Source organism: Falco peregrinus, chromosome 2, assembly GCF_023634155.1.
Source record: "Falco peregrinus isolate bFalPer1 chromosome 2, bFalPer1.pri, whole genome shotgun sequence".
NCBI lineage: Eukaryota > Metazoa > Chordata > Aves > Falconiformes > Falconidae > Falco > Falco peregrinus.
The window spans coordinates 98,916,295-98,931,348 of NC_073722.1; the positions used below are offsets into that span (position 1 = coordinate 98,916,295).

Below are 15,054 nucleotides of genomic sequence, written 5' to 3' on the forward strand. Positions count from 1 at the left end.
GGCATCCTCACGGTGATTTTACCAGCTGGAAAACCTCCTGAATCACTCCTGATTTCCTTGTTTCTGTTCACGCAGAGCAGAAAAGCTGTTACTCATCGTTTTTATAGTTTTCTTGATTAAGGGTCTCTGTTCTTGCTAGGAGTCTAACCTCCCTAGCTGCTTCTGCTGTGTGGTGTTTAAGCAGCAGAGCCCCTTTGCGGGGAGGGGGCTGAAGGAGCCGGCAGGTCACCATCACCGTGCTGGTGCGTGGTGTGAGCACAGCAGCCCCCGCGCCCCAGAGCCCCGAGCTGGCCCCGGGACGCGGGTGCTGGTGCATGTCACAGGCTGCAGGCTGCTGATCTAAACAGATCCCAACCATCGATCTGGGAGGAATCCAGGGAATGAAGGCTAATCGTGATTGTTCTTAGTTTGACACATCTGGGCACATAATTAACAGTTATTGACAACAAATGACTACTTGGTTTAGCAAGAAAGCTGAGCTGCCTGGATTTCCTGTAGGATGTAACCACAGGAAATTAATTTGGCGCTTTCTGATGACATCATCTTGACCACAGAGCTTCCTCTGAACAAAAAGCTGTTTTTCTTGGCCTCCTTTGCAGACATTTTTATAATGCAAATGTTATAAAGTTGCAGTAATGCTGATGTGAATTCCACCAGAAGGGAATTCGGTGTGCGGCTGTAATGAGGTAATTGTTTTACCTCCGACCATACGGAAAGCTGGCAGGGAAGGTGAAAAGCACTGCTTTGTACGGGACACTGCTGCCCTCAGAGGCTGCGCTGGGGTCGGAGGCTGTGGGAGCGAAAACGTTTGTACCGGCAGCTTCTGCTGGGCTGCATCACCTGTGAAGCCAGGAGGAAGCTGCGGAGGGTCTGGCTGGAGCGCTCGGGTCTGTCCTCCCCCCCTGAGCCTGGAGAAGGGAAATTTTGTTGGCTGAGCAGGGAGTCATGTCAGCTGCTCGGGTGGACTGAATACTTTCAATGTTTTTCTCTCCCTCAGAGGGAGTCTGTGCAGCTTCTGCTACAGGCACCGTATCGTACCGAGCACGGTCTGTATGGCCAGACAGGTCATCTGCTCTTTGCAGTCACAACGTGGGGAAAGGTTCAGGCTCTTTGTGATACTTGTGCCCAGAGAAAGAGCGGAGCAGAAGTAGCTGGCATACCTCTTGCGTCTTGGAGAGATGCCTTGGGGTATTGTTGAACGTACGTGTGGTTCTGGGCTAAGCAGACGGGCAAGAAGACTGGTGCATAGCAAGACACTGCGATGGGCACCGTGAAATAGCCGCCTCTAGTGCCATGTCAATGCTTCCAATCACAGTTAAGTGATGGTTTGGATTTTTCGACCAGCTGCAGTGGCTGGTCAAGAAATTCAGATGAGCTAATTCTGTGAGATTGTTTCTGAAAGAATTAGCAGACTTAAAAGTACAGTTGATTCAGGAAACTAGAAATCATGAGGGACTCGGTCTTTCTTTCCGTGCATTCTTTGGTTCCTGTGGCGCTTTGCAGATGGTCACTGTGGTCAGTAGGATGCCATCTGGAAAAGGGTGACAACCGAAGGGACATGCAGGGGTGGAAGGTAGGCAGGACCGTCTAGAGGGGCAGTTGCCTCTCTTCTGATGGAGGCGAGCGCAGGAGTTCAGCTCTGAGCCTGTTTGGATGTAGTTAAAGAGGAAATAGCAGCACAGCTTGGTAGTCTGTCATTTCTCTGCAAAGATGAAGCAGAGCAGATTTCAGCGTGGGCTGTCTTGGCCTGCTGCAGGCCCTGGCAATGTGCTCAAGTTGAGAATCCTGATGAAGCCTGTGCTGCCGCTCTGCTTGCAACGGTGTGTTAAAGGAAAAATTCACACAGACGTGGGTACCACAAGGTTTGTTTTAATCGCAGCTCAGAGCTGGGCCACCACCTCAGTGGATGGCTGAGAACAAAGGGATACAGCACAGCTTATATACACTTACCAAATCGTTGGTCAATGTCCAAAGTTTTTAGAAGTTCCCTTTGGTCCTGTCAGTTCTGCGAATCCATCACCTGACTGTCCCAGCTGATTCATCGATTCAGTTCCAGTCTTTGCCTTGGTTCCATGCTCCTCCTTGGATCTTGATCTTCTTTCTGCCTGCTTTAACTCACACAATCCTTCAAGCACACTTTGAACAAGCAATTCCTATTCACATATACTAATTTTTCTAGAAACACCTGTGTTTCTGAGAGCACCTGTGTATACAATTGACCATCTATTGTTTCTCTGTTCTCCCACTGATTAACTTGACTGGGTTTTAAACCAGCCTTGGATTAGGGCTGTTCAAGTGCTGAGGCCTGGTTCTGCCAGTTAGCAGCTTCAGCATTTTCAATTTCTTAATTCAAAATAGATTTTCTTTTAACAATTGTCTCCTGTACCAGCGTGAAGCTGATGTGGATATACCTACCTGTGCTTCAGCCGTGCCACCGGTGGCTGGGTGGACATCACTGAATGGTGCCTTTACAGTCCCGAGGTCGCAGCACAGTGTCACCATGCCTCCCGAGGTGGCGGGGGATGCTGCGCAGCTCGGTTGAACACGGGGTGACTGCAGGGACTGGTGGCTAGGGGGACCATAGCTCCGTGCGTGCCCTGGGGAGCCTACCTTTGGGCAGCTCCATTAGCACTAGCACCAACCAAGACCCCCTTAATTCACTCACAGAGGTGGAAATAAAACACTCTTAGGATGGTGGGGCCACAGGCTTATCTCTTCCTTGCTTGCTCTCAGAGCCAGCTGCAGGCTGTTAGAATTCAACCACTCCTGTCTGGAAATGAAGGTGTGCTGTCCTGCTCGGGGGTCACTGTTTCTGAACAGGGGTGAGAGGAATTCACACTCTAAGCCCGCCAGGCTACGGTGGAGCAGAATGTTGACTTTCTTTCCTTGCTGCTTGATGAGGTGTGGTTGAGGGGTTAGAGCCCTGTACTGCACCGGCAGTCGCCTCACCTTCTTGTGACTTATTCTGTACTTTCTGTTACTAAAATGTGAGTGCACGTTGTTGTTAACTTGCAGAGGAAGATCTGGTATCTTGGGCTGCTGGTCTTGGTTCCAGTCTTTGCACAGTGCCCATGAAAGGTCTGGGAGTTCCACAAAGAGAAGTTCCCTAAGCCAGCAGCCAAGGAACTCGTGATGTGCAGGAGGAAGAGTGACAGACCGTGTTAAGAGGGAAGGCTGGGGTTACATTATCTTGCTCATTGTCCTTTGCCCATCACAGAAGCTGGCTCTGAGCATCAGAAGCTTGCAGCCTCTGAGTTTTTCTTCAGAGAGGACTAAGGCCTGCGGTTATGCTAGTACAGGATTTCTGATAGAAGAGTTATTTTTCTGCCAGCTAACAGAGTTCTCAAAACAAGGTAACTCAAACTGATGCTTTGAGGGAGGGATGGTGGGGGGCAGAAGATCAGATTCGGTAATTATTTAAAGTCCAGATAGAAAATAAACTCTAATGAATTGCTGTGTCTTCATATATAAATACTTTGTATGTGTGAGTTAGAGTGGAGCAGGGTTGCAAGGCAAGGTTTCACTTGGAGGGTCAAGTTAACCTTTAGTGTAACTTGCTGAGTTGAACTTGATGCTGAACGTAAAATGTGTGTCCTGTGATCACCTCCCAGGAAAAATAGGTGGTGAATTCAATCTCTTAGACTGCCTGTTACAAGATCAATGCAAGACATTATTACATCTTGGGAGTAGTACTACAAGGTAATTTGTCTTTCAAGAACCTAAGGATGCCAGAGAAGCCATGGCCTTCAAATCATAAATTGCAGAAGTCACGAATTCCTTTGCCAAATTCATTGGCCTGGTTCCTTGATGGTAGGCTTCAAGGCATGACGGCTGAATACTTGGTCTGACCCTGTCTTTGCTGCAAGAAACTGGCCAGGTGACACTGAGGGTCGAGTCAGATGTTGGCTCCCATGCAGAGTTTTGGCTCGTATGGGTATGTCCGTGCCGCTGTAAGGCAGATGGAAGACCAAGAGTTCGCTTCACTGCCTCAGGGCAAAAGCAGTTTGTGTCTGGCCTCTGTTGGGGTTTGTAGGATAGCTAGTGCATGTCAGTTGTCTTGCACTGCAAATCTATCTATTTTTAATAAACGGATATGCAGAATGTTATGTCTGTACTATATTTTTGAAGTTACTAATTTGTTTTTAACACTAGGTAACCTGACTTTCTGAAAGCCATCCAATAACCCACGTAACGTGTGTTGATGCCTCATCATAAGCTGTGATTTAGACAAGGGAAACGCAACCGATGAGCTCTGGCAGGGTCAGAGGGAAGACTGGAGTCTAAAAGTAAAAGCGAAAGCTTTCGATGCCTGTGGCTCTAGTCTCCCGTGTCCCTATTCCTCTTAATCTCCTCTTAATTGCTAGCTGCTCCCCAGGTGTGCAGAACTGTTGTGTTACACCTTCTGTGAGGCAGAGTGCAGAGGTAGAGCTCACTGTGGGTGATGTCTCAGGACAGGTTGGAGTGGCCCTTTTTGATGACTGTTTGAAAGGACCTGTTTTCCTTCCAAAGCATTTCATCTGGAAAATTACTACTTGAGGGAGTTTTTTGAAGCTGTGAGGGCTGACGAGCAGAAATGGAAAGGGAAAGGAAAGCTGTGGACCCCTCGGGTTTAGAGTCCAAGCCCTCATGTCGGCTGTGCTTGCATCATGACTTGCAGAGACCACTGATACCGCAGGGACGCAGCAGTGTAATAGCTCCCCTCTCTCCTGGGCCGTCAGACGCCTTCTATTACAGCCCCACATTCAAAAATAGCAGGGCAGTAAGGCAAAATCATAAACTAACCATAATAAAATTAATGCTTGTGTGAAAGTGCATTGCTAGCACTGAGCTTTTGGGAAGGATGAAGTTGCCAGAAAGCCACTGGGTGCTGGCAGCTCCTGCGTGCTGGCTGCCCGGCACGCTTGGGGCTGCACTGCGCCTGTTGTTAGAGATGCAGCACCCTCTTCACTAGGCAGGAATGGGCAGAAGGCGCTGGGTGAGGAGGATTGTGTGCACCCCTGAGCTCTTCCCAGGGCTGGCATGAGGGTGCAGCTGAACGACTCGTGTCTGTTTCCTGCTGCCCCTTTTCTCGGGGCGTGTGACCACAGGGAGGGCGGTGGGTCACGGGGGAGAGCTGAGGACAGATTGACAGACCTCGTGTTGACTCAGGATGCCCAACAGCTTGCAGCAATCATTCTTGGCCTGGCTTTGAAGGGGTTTCCCCCCACCTCCCCTCCAGAAGCAGCTATTTCTGGAAGGAATAGATGCAGAACTGGGTAGGGCTCAATGCCCTCTTGCTACTGACTGTTCGTTTCTATGGCCACTGGCTGCTGCACTTGGATGTCTCCATGTGCGTATGTGGCTTGAGTTCCTGTGTGCTGGGGGGAAACATTAGAATGCAGAAATTCCCATTATAAGGAGGAACTGCGGGCTCGAAGCCCAGGAGACTCAAGAAGCCGGTTAGGTGCTGCTCTTTGTACTGCAGCGGCAGCATTGCCGCGGGGCTGGCTGCGGTGAGGGGCCGTTGCTGGCAGCAGAGGACTGCCTCGATGGACGGCTGACGGGTAACCGGCTGCTGTGCATCTCCAGAGGAGGAGCGTTAGTGAAATATGATTGCTGTGACAGACATAATCAGTGTCTGGATTCACTTGGGAATTTGCAGATTCTGCAACTGTCTGAACGTACTTTGTGTGCAGCTCAGCTGCTGGTGGTTACTGAGATTTGCATTTCTAGGAGTTTTTTCCCAGTCCTCTTTAAAGCATGCCTGAGCCAGCAATCAAACACAGCATAAAGCTCCTACATTTTGTAAACTACAGCTACTTACTGTCAGGCTGTGCAAGTCAAATATCAAATTTCACTTTCTTATTTCCAGAAGGAGATGCAGAAGGAAAGATAGATCATTCCTTTCTACTGAAATCTGTAAATTCTGTAAAGCCAAGGTTTTCTGCCCCTTCCTGAAGGGAAGGGGAAATGCTTTCCAGGTGTCCTTCCTGCCGTGCTTTGTCTATACAAGCCACATCTTCAGCAAATAACAAAGCTGTAAGTATTTAGCCTTTTGCCTCAACTTCTTGCGTGCATTATGGTGCAGGGTAAAAGAAAAGAGATTTTCTCCCTGTTCTTTGCCAATCATTTTAGAAATATCTATTCTGCTAAGTTGGATAAGGAAAAAGACTGGAACACAGTCTGAGTTAGTGTCACAACTGTCCTTCAGGAACAATTCTGGCTTCGTTCTTCCTGAAATACAAGCTGAGGGGCTTTCCAGTGCGATCTGAACCTTGCCTGCCGTGCTCTGAGCTGCCCTGCTCCAGGGTGGTTGTGCTGAGCCCGGGGTGCTGCCAGTGCCCTAAACTGGTCACCCTCAGCACTGCAAGCTGCCCGGCTCCAAGCAGATGTGTCAGGGTGGTATCAGCTCTGAGTCACTCTTGAGCAAGGTGCGTGCCCCTGGCTGAACTTCCTTCTGAATGAATGGCACAGGAGCTCTTCCCACATGTGGGGTGCCTCCCTGGCTGCTGCCCGCATCCCTTCCTGGCCCAGAATGATTTCTGTGTTCGGACTGTGCTGGCAGCCACAGGCCTGCCAGAGGTGTAGTTACAACTGTTTGTGCTTCAGTTGTGCTGCGGATTTGGCTGGAAGCGTTGAATCTGTGCAACCCTTCCTCTCTGGAGAAGCCATCATGGGGCATGTCAGTGTGGAGTGAGCTCACCAGAACATGTGCAGCTGATTAGTTGTGGGCCAGTTTCCCCTCCTGCTTACCTTGTCAAGCATCCACAGTCCCTCCACAGCTGCGTAGGCTTCCCCTGGGGTCATACTGTTGCAGCCTGTCACAGAGATGAGGCTAGAGTAGAGCTCACGCTCAATAGCCAGCACAGCTTTTCCTCCCCACGGTGCTGGTGCTGAGCTGGCAGCCAGGATGCAAGCAGCTGGCATGTTCCGTGTGCTGTGCCACGTCTTCACAGAGTCAGTGGTGCTGCTCTCCTCTCGCCCAGCTCTGCCATTGCTGTTCTCCCTGGAGCAAGCCAAGTCGCTTCACAGAGCTTTGCTCTTCCAGCTGTGAACGGCTTCCTCAGCCCCGCTGCAGCTGCTTGGCCCCGAGAGCGAGGAACCTGTGCATCGCCTTCTCGGAGCACGCAGGGGTCAGTCGATTCCTTCAGGGCAGGCACCGCTGGCATCCTGGTGCGAGCCAGGCCCCAGGAGACACGTGGCTGCTAAGGGCACATGTGTTGAGCAGGAACTGTTCCAACTGTGAGATGAGGTTTGGAAAAAGGACTTTTCTGACACGGTACTGGTAAAGGTTTCCATGCCTGTACCAAAAACCTGGGCTGGCAGTCATATAGCAAACAGAGGCGCACTCGGCTCTGTACTGCCACGTATGTTCAGGAAGCAAAGAATGGTATTTCTGTGGTACAGAATGTCTTCTCAGTTTCTTGGTCTTCATTCTCCATACTGCTTGTAATCAGTCCAGCGCGTTTGTAACGTAAATGTTCAGTTATGTGATGGACATGTGTTAAGTGGTGGTTGGGGCTGATTTAAACTCTGCTAATGGGTTATGTGGCACTTCTGTCCCTAGCTACGTGGGGCAGTGATCTGTTGAGAAAAATGTCTTGTTGCATGTGCTACATCCTGTATTTTGTGGAGAAGGCCAGGAGAACAACTAGTAAGAGCATAATCTTGCTAAAAAGGGGCTGTGGGGACAACAGAGCAGCCAGGAACAATGGTCCCTTGCTTCCAGAGAGGGTGCTGAACCTCCGTGTCTCTTACCTGTATAGGCTGGAGAGGTGATGTGGAGAAGGAGGTGGAAGGCTGTTTGTTGTTACTGATTTAGCCCCTGCAGTCATATCTGAGCTGTCTGGCTTCTGTGGCGTGGCAGTGCACTGTGCTGTCCCTTCTCTTGGCTGGGTTCATGCCATCCTGGAAGGCTTCATGAGATACCAGCTTGTTGCAGACTGGCTGAGTCCTGTAGCCCGTCTTGTGCGATGGGCTGGTCTGTCACTACCCCATCGCGCTTCCCAGCCACAGCCTGAGCTCAGCGTGCATGAGACGTGGTGTGCGTTTGTGGTTTTTCTTACCGCTGTTGATAAAGAGAGTTTGAGAAATGTATGCAGTGAGGTAAAGGCTCTTCTGGTTAGCTAACATGTTTGGAAAATCTCATTGATGTTAGGTTCTGGTTTCTGTAGCCCAGCTTTGGGAAAATAGAAGGCACGCCAAGACCTTCCATACTGCGTAGTGACACAGGCTCACTCTGTGCCTGCGTGTTCTTCTGAGCAGGATCTTAACTGCTGCCAAGAAACCTCTTCTGGTTACCTTTCTGCTCCTGTATCGTTAGTTACTGGGGTGCACGGCAGCAGGCTGGGTGCTGCTCCTGTTCTGTGCAGAATTTAGCTTTGCATGGCTGGTTGTTCATAGCAGTGATCCTTCTCCATTGCATTCGAGTGGCTTTCAGGTGTTTTAAAATACAATTTCTTAGAGGGCCAGCTTTGTCTCTTTCTCACTGAGAATCCTGAAGTGATCATCACCTGGTCACTTGCTTCCTTGTTTGTGCTTAATTATCGTCAGTCTCAAATGGCACGCTAGGAATTAAATTCATTCATTAACTGCAGCTTGAGGAAGCCCGCAGCAGTTCCTCTGCCCCTGGCGTTTGTGCGGGGCTCAGCCATACGAAGACGTGGTCTGTCCCTGGGCCCGCAGGTTTTTCAGAAAGGAAAAATCTGAAAATCTTATGACCACAGTTATTTTCTTATGTTTGCAAACAGTCTGGAAAATGAGGACAGGATATAAATACCTCACAAATGAGAACTGGAAAGAGTCTTCAGGCTAAAGCAATTTGTCATGCATGAAAACATTGACTAAGATGTCAGAAACGGGCTGTGGAGGCAAAAGTGGGAAAGTAGTAGTTGCTGCAGTAAGCAACAGAGCTTTGCAGAAAACGAGCAGAGAAGGTATTTGTTTCACTGCTTTTCTATTTTCTGACCCCTTTTCCGTAGTGAAGCCACTGCTTCAAAATAATTTACTGCGTAGTTGTCTGCTGGAAGTGGATTATCTGCTGCCTGATAATCATGTAGCAACATGAGCAGGAAAGACTACGAGGAGAACACACCTTACTCCTTATAGCTTTATCACATCTGACTGGAGTTCCAGAAGTAAGGAACAGGCTGAGGAGGGCTTTGCTAATTGATAATCTATATTGGCAGTTAATGCAGCCACTGCTAATAGAAGTGCAGGAATGACAACATTAGGGTGTGACCACTGCTACTGTGTTAAACAGCAATTAGCTTTCACTTCTTGAGCTTTTTCAAGAGAAGAGATGGGAAACAACGTGAGAGCTTTAGTTATGAAATTAGTATGTCTTTGTTACAGGTACCACAAGAACACCAAGAGACAGCAGCCCGGTGCATCAGCCCCATGTGTATGTATTGCAGAGATAGTAACTTTGCAGGAGTGTCCTCCTGGTCTCTTGTCAAAAACCCACCAGTATTTTATCAAAAAGGTCAAGCACCGAGAAGATAAATAGGTGACTGTGGTGCGTCTGTATTCATAAACATTTTTAGTGCGTGGGGTTACCTCTTCACTCTTGTTTCTCCATTATGCTTTCTGTTTTTCTCTGGGGTACTTTTAGGGGATCTTTTGAGTCCTGGAGGTACTTTCAAGAAATTGAAACAAGCTGGGTTTTGATTCAGCCTCTGCATGAGAAACAGCTTTCCAAATCCCATGACACTTTACACAGGATTGACAAACAACAGAAGGGTTGATCAGGCTGCTAACCACTCAAGCAAAAGACTGCTCCCAATCTCTGCTCTCCAAAGAGGTGAGAGACCAGCGTCAGTTCCTAGGAACTCCATGGGAAATTACCCGCAGAAACCAGAAACTGGTAAAAATATCAGGCCCTTGCAGTGCTTGGACTGGATACTCGCAGAGAGAAAGGGTCACTTTTCCTTTGAATGTTGTTGTCTAATCCAAGCCCTAGCATGGAGCCTGTCATCACAGAGCTTTCTTGCTGATCTCAAGCTGGTTCTTATATGTATTTTCATTATTACTCCGGGGGAAGCTGCCGAGTCGCTCCCTGCCCAGCGTGCAGCTTCAGCCCCTGGCATCCCAGGACCGAAGAGTTTGTTTCCTTTGCCAGGAGACAGGCACTAACACTTTCCTGGCTTTTTGAGGAGGCATTTGCAGATCCTGGTCCATGTCTTCTGGAATCATTGCTGATTTTTACTAGACTTGAGGGTGATCCGGTTTATAGAACTGAAGCTTCAACACTGGCCGCTTACTGGGAGGCCTGGCTGGCCGATCAGGGTAGCACGGTGCTGGATCCCTCTGCGGAGGGCGCCTGAGGAAGGGGTGTGAAGCAGCCAGTACAGAGTTAAGTGGGGATGGGGTAGATTGGTTTTCCAGGCTTCCTAATGGTACAGAAGCTTTCTTTTTACCCGTACTGCCTTTGAAGTCTCAGGTTCCGCAGGTGGTGTGATTTCAGCCTAATGAGGACTTGTAAGAGATTTGACTCCATCTGCAGAATGTTTTCCTGGACGCTTTTTGCAGCATTGTTCAGTTCACTGAAGTTCAGCCTTTGTCTGGCCCAGATGTTTGGCTCTGTTGTTGGGCGAGCAAAGTTACAGATATGCATTTCCCAGTTCATATTGTTCCCGTGTATAGTTACACTTCAAACAGCTGGTCTTTGAGGGGCCTCTGGGACTCAAACCCCTGACCTGTGGTGTAGGTATACATTGAAACCCTCATTAAAAAGTGCGGTGCTTTCCTTTGCCTCATTGATTTCAGCCTCTCATTAGGGATCCGGGGCAATCTCCCTCATACCCTGGAGGAAGGCCAAGTACCAGCTGCTAGGAAAACACTTGCCACATGGGTTGGTTTGAGGATTCTGGGTCTTCCAGGGCACTATTGCTGCATTACATCTTAGACTGAATTACCTGCGTGGCTGAGAGGAGTTCAAGTGATGTGAGCAACCACAGTGCCTGAGCATCGAGTAGGTGGATTTGTGTAAGAAAGTGTGAATTCTTTGCCCTTCTCTTTCTGTCTTCAGCAGCTCTTTTTAGAGAAAGTCAGCTTGACTGGATTCGTACAGGTTTGTCCGGTTCAAATGTGATAGGATTAAGCAAAACAAAGGGAAATCTGACCAGGGCAGGAAATTTGGGAATGCACTAAAAGGCCATATGCTTTGTTTTCTTTGGACTTGTGACTCAAAAGGGAAATGTAATACTTCCTGAGGATCTCCTTTAAATGTCCCCACTTGACCTCCACAGCACACGGGGTTTTAGCTGAAAGAAATGCAGTCTTCTGGTTTTACTTACCCCTCACAGTATCTGCAAAACCTAGCACTCTGCTGAGGCTTGTACCTGATTGCAGTAAAAGAAATGAAGCAGAAAATATGTGTAAGAGCAGCAACTCAGAGGGCAGCACACTTTGGGTTTTCCGAAAGCCCACCTCAGCCAAGGCTTTCCTGCGTGGACTTTGCAGTGAAGCGGTATCCAGCTTTACGAGCAGGAGTAGTGTTAGGGTTGGCACAGGTGAGCATGCCACTGTGGGAGCTGGAGATTTCTTTGCCTGCACAAAGAACTTCTCTGGGTTCTGTGGGGTCCAAGATTGTAACACGCTGGCTTATTCTTCCAGGACTGACTTTGACCGGGGCATGAGTCACTGTCTCAGAGGAGCTTGTGGTTTTAAATGAGGGCATCTTTTCTTACATCATCACTAAAAATGTCAAGTCAGCCATCCTCCCTAAAGTGATTTCACACAGAAGCCTTTTAGAAAAAGCTACCAAGTTTTGGCTACTTAGAGTGAAGGTAAGTGAGCCCCAGGTGATGCTTAAACTTGATGCTGAGGTCTGCTTTGTGTTCCTGGGCTGGTGCATTTTGTGTGATTTCCTCTTCTTTGTGGAATGAGATTTCAGTGGTGCAGAGCCTGCCCCAGAAAAGAAGCATGCTCCCCCGGGGTGCCCGGCCTTCGCACCGTGAGCGGTTCTGTGCCAGCTTGCACAGTGAATGTGAACAGCCCTTTCAGTACTGAGTCACAAGTAGTTTTACTCTTCGGAAACGGGCATTGGTGTGGACTAGTTGCTGCTTCTGCTTTCCAGCAAAACCCTGCTAACTTGGTCAAAAATATTTGCAGGTCTGTTAAGGGAGTAACTCAGGTTTGGTTTTACAAGTTTTCTCAGCAGAACTGGACACCTAGCTCCTAAATGATAACGGAGGAGATACAGTAAATGGATTTTTCCATTGGAGCAGCATTACTTTGATCTTCAAATGAGCAGCTGAAGGTCAGCGTTCCCTCTGAAGCCTTTGATTTCAGGAAAGTGACCGATGGTGTATAACCTGACAGTCGAGCCGTGGTGCTGATCAGGTTTGCCTGGATTCACATAATTGGTGTGATTCTTTTGCCATGAAACTGGAAGAATGATCAGTCCTCTAGGACATTGTCATTTCCCTGAATAAGTAAGGAAGCAAGTGGGGTGGATCGTAAGCACAGCTCATGGCAGCCTCTGTCAAGACCAGCAAGTCCTTGACACCTGCAGAGCTGTGCATTTAATCCATTAATCAAGAGGGGACTGGAGCTATCTCTTCCTGCTGTGTATTTTGAGTTTTTCTATTGTGTCATTAATTCCTGGTTATTCCCGTTCAGTTAGCGGTAGTTACAGAGCTCCCTCCAGCCATTCAGATACTAGTGCTTCTGATCCATGGCTTTGGCTTCTTTGGGATTTGCTTCTTGGTAGTTTCTATGTAAAAGACTGAGACCTTCTACAAATAAATTGAATTTGACAGGGATATTGATTCCAGCATGATTTTTTTTTTTCCCCCAGGAAATAATTACCTAAAAGCAAATCTGTTCATTCTTTCTGTGTACAGATAATGTACAGGAGGATAAGATTGCCTGCTGCTTCCTTTCTTATTTTCAAAAGCATGTCACACAAAGGAAAAAGCTGGATGTGGTACTGGCACATCAGCCTGGCTTGTTGAGAGAGGAGGGAAGGGCAACTTTGAATGGTGGTGGGGCACCTACTGTATTTGGGTGTGAAACTTGCATTAGTGCACGCTTCAATAGATCTCAAAGCCTAGCTGGAATACTGGTGGATTTTGAGGAAATGATGAATGGGTTTAATGGAAGTGGAGGTAAAGTGCAATTTACAGCCACTGGATCATTTTGCTGAGTTCTGAAAGTACTCATCCCTGTTACGATATTGTCCTGCCTGTGGGCACAGCAGTTACATAGTCCATACCTGTGAAGCAGAGCTTACATACAGAAAGCTTAAGTGCTTACACAGCGTTGCATGACTGTAAGCCAAACTCTGTACTTCCTACACAGAAAAGTTGCACTGATATAAGATACAGTGAGATTTTACTCCTCATGGTGAAGCCAGCAGAACTCATCCTGTTAATGCTTTCAAATTGAAGTATTTCTTCTGTGTGTGTGTGTGCGTGCATGTGTGTAGGTGTTCAGAAACAATCTGTAGAAGCTGCCTTCCCCTCACTACCCCCAAAATACACTCGGTGAACCAGGAAACCTTTGCTTGCATTCAAGAGCAAGACCCTGCATATAAGGAGGTACACTGGTTCTTGAAAAGAGTGTACTGCTGGCTGTCTTGGGGGCAAATGTTAGGAATATGCGTGGCTGATTTTTTGGATACAGCTCCACTGCATCGTGTAGGATCAGGCGCTGCTGTTACCGCGTGCCCAGAGGGAGAATGGAGTGGAGAGAAACAGCATGCGAGAGCACGCTGCAGCCAGGCTTTTGAAATGCACAAATGCTTAGTCCGTGCCAGTGATTTCCCCACCTTGGCTGTAAAAGCCGATCTGTGATCAATCCAAATTGGTCTCTGTGTTTGGGGGTTAAGGCTACTTTATAGTGAGATACCAGGCAGAGCATTTTCACATTGCCCATTTTAGAATTATTGTATGGTGTTCTCATTTAAGGGAGCTGTGCAATCAGTCAAATAATTGTTTAAATGTAACATAATTGGGAAATGACCGTTATCTGGCGAGGCTGAAATATCTAAGAAACGCATCTCTCCGAAGCACCAGGTCCCTATTAGTTGTCATTCTGTGATGCACATCTGCTTAACATCAGACTCTACCTTATTCAGCTGAAAAATGTAAGCTGGCTGTTGCATCCAAGAAAAAGAGAGCAATTAGAAACCTTTTTCCGAACTCCCTTCTGTGCCTCATCTCAGTGGCAGAAGAATCTGCCTTCTATTAAAGTGATAAATTGCATAATTGGAGGTGTAAGCAAGCCCCACTGTAAAATTTATCTTTGTCAGATACATAAAGCATTGATTTTCTTTGTTTGCTGATGCAAAACCCCACTGGTGTGAAGCTGCAGTCTCCCATCGCCCTGCTACCCAGCAGAGGTTTGTGCTAGCACAGCTGGAGCCTGTTTCACGTGTCAGCCTTGGTGCTCTCACTGCAACGTTTTGACTCTCCTGCCAGCGCGTCTGGGAATACCTCTATCTTGTTGGCCCAGTGCACAAGCCACTTAGAGTTCGTGGTGGATCCCATTATGCGGAAGATTTTACTAAGTATACAGTGATGAATTTATCTTCTGGAATCCTAACCCCCTGATGTAAGTCATTGGTGTCCCCCAGCAGATGTAATCACCAAATTGTTCCTGAACACTGCTTTAGTGTCAAACTCCAGGGTCTTGCCACTGATTGCCCCCGCAAGCACATCAAGTCCTGATAGCGGTCTTGCTGGAGAGATGCTGCACGGAGTCAGCCCCGGGGAAGCCAGAAGTGCCGCAGGCTCTGCTCAGGCAGGCTCTGCCGTGGTTGAGAAGTGCTTCTCTCAGACCACTTGGATCAGTTAACAGCGGGGGCTGCTGCAGAACAAAACTGGTGGGGAGTGTTGGTGTGACGGCCAAGTCAGAGGGTAGAGGCAGCCTTCCTGCCTTTGGCTGGCTGGCCCTGGGAGCAGCAGCTGAGCCTCTGGAAACAGCCCTATCTTTTTAATCAGGTCAGGCTATTTGTTGTCAGCCCTTTACCCTTTGTCTTCCACTTCTCTTTTTGTCTCCTTCTGCTTATTTACCTTTTCTGTTGTCCTCCTCCCACGTCCTGGTTTGGACAGTCTGGCCCTGGGCACT

At 48.2% G+C, this 15,054-nt stretch overlaps 1 protein-coding gene across 3 annotated transcripts in view; it reads left to right on the forward strand.

Annotated features, from left to right (window-relative positions):
* The window catches only part of TTC28 (tetratricopeptide repeat domain 28), a 192,384-nt gene that overhangs the window by 118,200 nt on the left and 59,130 nt on the right, over nucleotides 1-15,054 (forward strand). The gene's annotated exons all lie outside the window — the stretch shown is intronic.